Source organism: Tenebrio molitor, chromosome 7 (assembly GCF_963966145.1).
Source record: "Tenebrio molitor chromosome 7, icTenMoli1.1, whole genome shotgun sequence".
Classification (NCBI taxonomy): Eukaryota; Metazoa; Arthropoda; class Insecta; order Coleoptera; family Tenebrionidae; genus Tenebrio; species Tenebrio molitor.
The window spans coordinates 1018593-1024592 of record NC_091052.1 but is presented as its reverse complement, the minus strand read 5'-3'; the positions used below and the strand labels follow the sequence as shown (position 1 = coordinate 1024592).

Here is a 6000-nt window from a genome sequence, read left to right as displayed (position 1 = left end):
GTAGGATTTTCTCAAGGAAAAAACCTCCGGGATTTCCTTGGGGATTTCCCACACACGGACAGGATTTTCTTCAAGGAAAAGAAAGAAAAGACCTTGGGGATTTTCTCCAGGTTCAACTCCAGGACAACACACTATGTAGTTCTGTGTTGACTGGTGGTGGTTGTTGGTTGTTCTTGTGGTTTTGCAAATTGTTTTCATCATGGCTTCAATGATGACAATAAAAAGAGGTGTACGATGCAAGGAGTGGCTTTTGAAAAGAAGCCTGTATTCCCAGAAGAATCTTAATTTCTGAACTGGAGGTTTTCCCGAAACAATTACTGGAGGATGGACCAGGATACACATTTACATCTTTCTTTGGTCACCCCTTTTGTCGCTGAAGAAAATACAGTTATGAGAAAATATATGCGCAGCAAAAGGCTGGGAAAATCCGGCCTCAAGGCCGAAAAAGAATTGAATTCCTCAAGGCTTGGACTGTTCAGGCCGAATCCCGCTCGTATATGGCTACCTTAAGTTACAGGAAAAATAATGTTGTATTGTAGTAGATATTATTTCCAGCATTTTTTACGAACAATTGGGGCCAAGGTCTGCGATAAAAAATCTTTTCACGGTACAAAATTCGATAAAATCACAGTCCCAGCATATCGAGTTACGTGATTAAACTTTGACATTAACCTTTTTAATTTAAGGGGTTAATTCCTTCAGATCTCTAGCTTTGACTTATCGCTATAAGGACCGTTACAGCTAAGCTACTCATTAGCATTTAACTAAATGATAACAGATTTGAACCGTTCGGCATTAGACGGAGCTTTGTTTATTTAAAATATTTGTCTAAACGACGAGTACTTTGACAAATTAAGCTTCCGCTCAATTTTTGACGGATATAAAGGAGAGCTGTCTAATATAGCAATGTTGTGTTTGTGCTACTATCGGGCCTTCAAATAAATATATATTTAGAGTAGGCGTAGGCGACATTCTAATTCTGGTAACAGTGTAAAGTAATTTTTGTAGGTAACCAATTATTCTCCGGAGTTACACAGGTTACATAATAAGCTTTTCCCAATTTCATATTGTCACATTCCGTGGAGGGGGAATAGGGAGAATGCACTACAAAAATTAAAAATATTTTCTAACCTAATTTTATTTCGTTAAAATGTCAGACGTTTCTTGTGTCATTTTCTACGCTGGAAAAATGTTGCAAACAATTGAATTTCCATAGGTTGCTCTAAATATAAATTTATTTGAAGACCCGTTATTGGAACAATAACAAATGTAATGAAATTGATCTGAGACGTATTCAGAAGAATTTGCTGAGAATTTTTATTGTCGCTTCCAGTTTGGGTAAAAACTGTTTACTTTGGTATCAAGCGGATTGGGGGTTTTATTCTGATTTCCCTTTTCCTTGTTTAAACTTTCAAATTTTAATTGAGTGACTTAATTTCGTCGAAAGACGATCCGACTCTTCAGACAAATATTGACAGAGAGACTTATATTGTTGCAAGAAAATATTCCCGTCTAAGGAAGTTGTTTCGGATTAGTCTGGCCAAACCGAAAACAGGTTATTATTTCTGGTGGAAACTTCGCCGACTGGAATTAAACACACAACACAACATATATTTGCAATAGGATTTCCTCGTCGATGAATCATTTATGTATGCCGATAAATGTATAAGCAAGTTCTGAAGTCCTCATGCTAACTTATTCAAAGAGAAACTCTGGAAATTCTTAGGCGAGGATCTTCGAGGACGCAAGCGCAATTGAAGCTGTGAGTAGTTTTTGGTAAGGTCCGACGCTCGACGTCGACTTCAGTCCACATCGGCGACCAGATTCGACGCTACGGGTTTTACACGACGCGCCGAAAACTGGCGCGCTTTATAACACTTTCGAACTTATTTTCAACTTCCACAACTCCCAAAATCAACAACTTCCCTCACAAAACGGTTTTATTTGGTGCTTTTCCGACACGTTGCTATGTGGACGAGTTTTTTTTAGTTGGAGGACATGCCGATTTCAAAGTAAGTAATTTTTTTACAATTGTTCCAAACGCACCGTCAATCGTCATTTGAAAAAAATTGCAAAGACATTTATTTATTTGTTATTGATTGATTCTCCGGATGAGCGTCATTTGGTGTTTTAAACTAAACTAAAAATAATCTTTATTATCCTTGTGAATCACACCAATTATGTAAATCACGACGTACATGCATGTTGTTAAATTTGCGTCCTTTTAAGGCGTGAAACGCGCGTCTCGTGATTGACGCGCCGATAACTACTCACATTAAATTTTAATTAAAAAATATTTTGCATTTTTGTCTGCTTCCCGTGGCCGTGCCGGGACGATTTTTGAATCTAAATACAACCCCATTGTCCGATTTCATTTGACTAATCGAAGGCGTCCGTGCGGGATTTTTAATAAATTAAACTTTTCCATTTCCTCTTTATGCGCTCCTCTTTTGTGTGTTGTCAATCTAATTTATTAATTTATGTCGTTTCCATTGATCACTTTTCAAAGGACGAATCTAGAAGTCGTCGTCAAATCATTCGGTTTCATTTTCTCTCTAATCTCTTGTAACGGTGAAGCCTCTATAAAATCGTGAAGGCTTTCAGATTTTCCAATCTTTTCCAATGGATTTTTTATCGACCGAAATGAAAACCTGTTTGTGCGAATTCCATTGAATTCGCGAAAAAGATGGAATGCACATTTTCAACAAATCTTAGAATTTAGTGAACCTCTGTTTGTTTGGATTCCCCACTGTAATAGATAGCGACCTAATTTATTGACTTCTTTGTCTGTAATTATATTTCACAAAGAGCTTAACGTTTCCAAGCTGAAAATGTCAATATCCTTAAATCATTCAGCCTTATCTTTTTTTCCTGTATTTTATGTTTATTTTTTTTATTACTTCCCAGTACACGAATGTCATAAATTACTCCCCAATATACCGCTACTTTATCGCAAATATTTATTGGCGAGAAAAGTTTTTTTCTTTCAAATGTAAGAAAAAACCGTCGATTAATTGAATTTGTTTTGCAGTCGATAAACAAACGAAAACTCGCTTGTATTTTCAGCATCCGGTTTTATTTTCATCCAAACACTTATTATTTTTGGCAAAATTAAAATAAACGTCCGGGATAATTAAATTTCCACCTGAAACGCTGAATTGTGAAAAAGTTGAAACGGGCTGGGAAAATAACATTAGATGGTCTTAAATCAATCGATGTCACACGACCACTCGTTAGACCTACTTTTCTCAATTGATTAGGAAATTTTTTATTTGCGACAAGTTTATTTGTCTTGTTTCAAGCCGCAAGGAAAATCAATACGGACATTTTCATCAATATTGCCTCGCTTGTTGCACCAATTTATAAAACCCTCACATAATTTGTAGTAAAAATGAAAGCACGAAACATTTGGATTAAGTAAAAATTGTAAATATGTACAATGTAAAAAATTTAAATGTCAGTTGTTTCATGGACGAATTGGCGTAAACAATATAATACGATAAGAATCTGATGGATGGTATTTAAATAATAAACATTTATGTCATAACTCGACGGGATTATATAAACAAATCTCGAGCGTCATGAAAATTTCGTCGACAAATAAAATGTGTACCAAAAAAAAAGCTACATGCAGAACCTTTACATATAATTTTAATATTTTTCTTGTTTTACCTGAAGCATTCTGAGAATATTTTCGCAATATATTTGTTTTTGTGCTATTCTTGAAATCGTCCAGTTGTGGGCGTTCGCTTTGTACTGACGTATTCGCTAATATCCAGCATTCACAGTCATTGATGATGTAAAAATAAAATATGGCCTTTTCATGTTTCCTGAATAATAATAAACTCTATCTAAAAATAAGCGTTTTCCGAAAGGTTCTCGTATAATTTTCCGAGTCAATTAACTTTGAATTAATATCAATCAAGTCAACTCTCTATTAGGAGTTGAAAACACAACCACCGTGATGCGAATAACGTAAATAATAAGGTTGTGTAGACTGTCGCAAAAAGTACTCCAGGACGGAAGTGTCAACACCAGGATTCGCACAAATACAAGCTGGCAGCACCAGAAAAACTAAATAGCAAACAAGGGAACAATCAAGGAAGCGTTCCATCTTCTTAACAAGATGCTTTTGACGTTACACTAACAATCATTAGTTGTCTTGTGCGCCCCTGAAAAATTAAATGTGGTGGAAACTGGTGCATTATTCTTGGAGCAAGAAACTCACTCTTGCAAAATTTTTATCTCTTCTTATTGCTTGATTATTGTTATATTATTGATCATCAACCGCGGACGGAATAAATTCCAATACCTTAACATTTTATCAAATTCTGATCTGTGCTTATGGGTCTTGTTTGTCTCCAAGATTTTGTAAACAATAAGAGAGATTCGCATCGTCGTTGAAACAAAATAAGGAGACGAGGAATTCGAGACGTACGGTATTGTTCTGTCTAGATTTATTTCAAGCTGAAGGATCGGTTTCATTATCTTTTATGGATCTGTAATAGCTGTTGGAATCACTCGAATTTGCATAATTTATGGATCTACTGTTGGATTATTGCTCGAAATGATAATATAGCAAAAATATATTTACCTACAACGTTATCGCCGGTCAGGTGGACACGAACGGTGTATAACAGGTACGGAATTTAATCGTGTAAGTTAATATGGCAGTCGAAGATAAAACTTGTATTGATTATGCGAGATCTGATAAGATTAAGGACCTATGTGTTTTCAATAAACCACTAAATGTTACATCGTAAATACATGTACATGTGTACATATAATTAATATTGCAAATAACGTTACCGAATGGCGGTGTAATTTACACTTGGAGGGATGTATTTATTTCCAACAAATATAACACAAAAACATAATTATTATAATATATTAAATGTTGCAGTAACGTGTGTAATGTTAAATACATATTTTCTGCAATACATCTCATGAAATATACATTTTCAATGTATGTACATTGTAGACATTATGACGATGTAATAAAACGTACATCCTATATTAATGAAAACGTCGTTATAATTTTAAGACTTTGACTTATTTAGTCCTTGTACCTTACATGGTTAACGTTACTTGAGTAGGTTCTTAATAAATGTTGATATTTCTCTGCATACGAATTAAATTCCGTGCGAAAGATTATAATGGTTTCTAAAAGTTTTGCGAAGATTAAAACACCAATCGTATAAAATTGTTCTGCGTAAAATAATGTTTTTTTAACTGTAATAACTTTACCACAAGAATGTATGCGCGTTCAAATGAAATCCTGGGCTGGGAAGGCGTTGGAATGTTGGAAACCGTCAATTCTTGTGCTTTTTTAAAGCGTAGATTAATTGGAGTATGTTGACAGCTAACCTAAAATTTAAAGCCAAAATAATCTTCCTTTTTTCTCTCTTTGCAATGTTTTACATTAAAAATAGAATAACTTAACGATTCCAATTCTCGAAGCAAATATCTTTGCTGAAGACAAACATATTCAATTATGTTCCGATTAAACATAAACAAATGTCATTCGTGTCAAACGGCGGGAAATTCAAACTTTACACTGTTCTGAAGGGTTTAATTTTTCCAACGCCTACTCAGCCTAGGATTTCGAACGCGAGATATAATTATATTTTACACTGTTTTGGTAGGCCAGGATACTATTTTTAATTAGGTTTTTGGTGTTTTTCATTTTTCAATTCATTCACTAATAATTAAAATCCAAATGAGCCTAGGAATTTTCTTTTAAGAGGTAACTGCATTGGTGTCTAAAAGTCACTGACGTTCAAGTGTCCAGTTTTCATCTACAAAACCTGTTGGATAACAACCGCAGATGTAATATAGTGGTGAACACGGTGGTTTGCGTGGTGTCGGTTTAATCTGGGTGTATTTGCACAGAAGGAAAATTTACTTTTGTCATATTGTTCTCACAGATACTCACGTACATAAGAGTTTATGTAATAATTATGCTAAAAGAATTGATTGCAGTCAATACTGTTAAAGCCT

At 34.7% G+C, this 6000-nt stretch overlaps 1 protein-coding gene across 7 annotated transcripts in view; it reads left to right on the top strand.

Moving 5' to 3' along the window:
• The first annotated feature begins 1793 nt into the window (after positions 1–1793).
• The window catches only part of Oct-TyrR (Octopamine-Tyramine receptor), a 106111-nt gene continuing 101904 nt past the window's right edge, over positions 1794–6000 (top strand). For all 7 annotated transcript variants that reach the window (XM_069054686.1, XM_069054680.1, XM_069054684.1 and 4 more), the window contains exon 1: positions 1794–2012. The gene's annotated coding sequence lies outside the window, so the exon portion shown is untranslated. The remainder of the gene's footprint in view (positions 2013–6000) is intronic.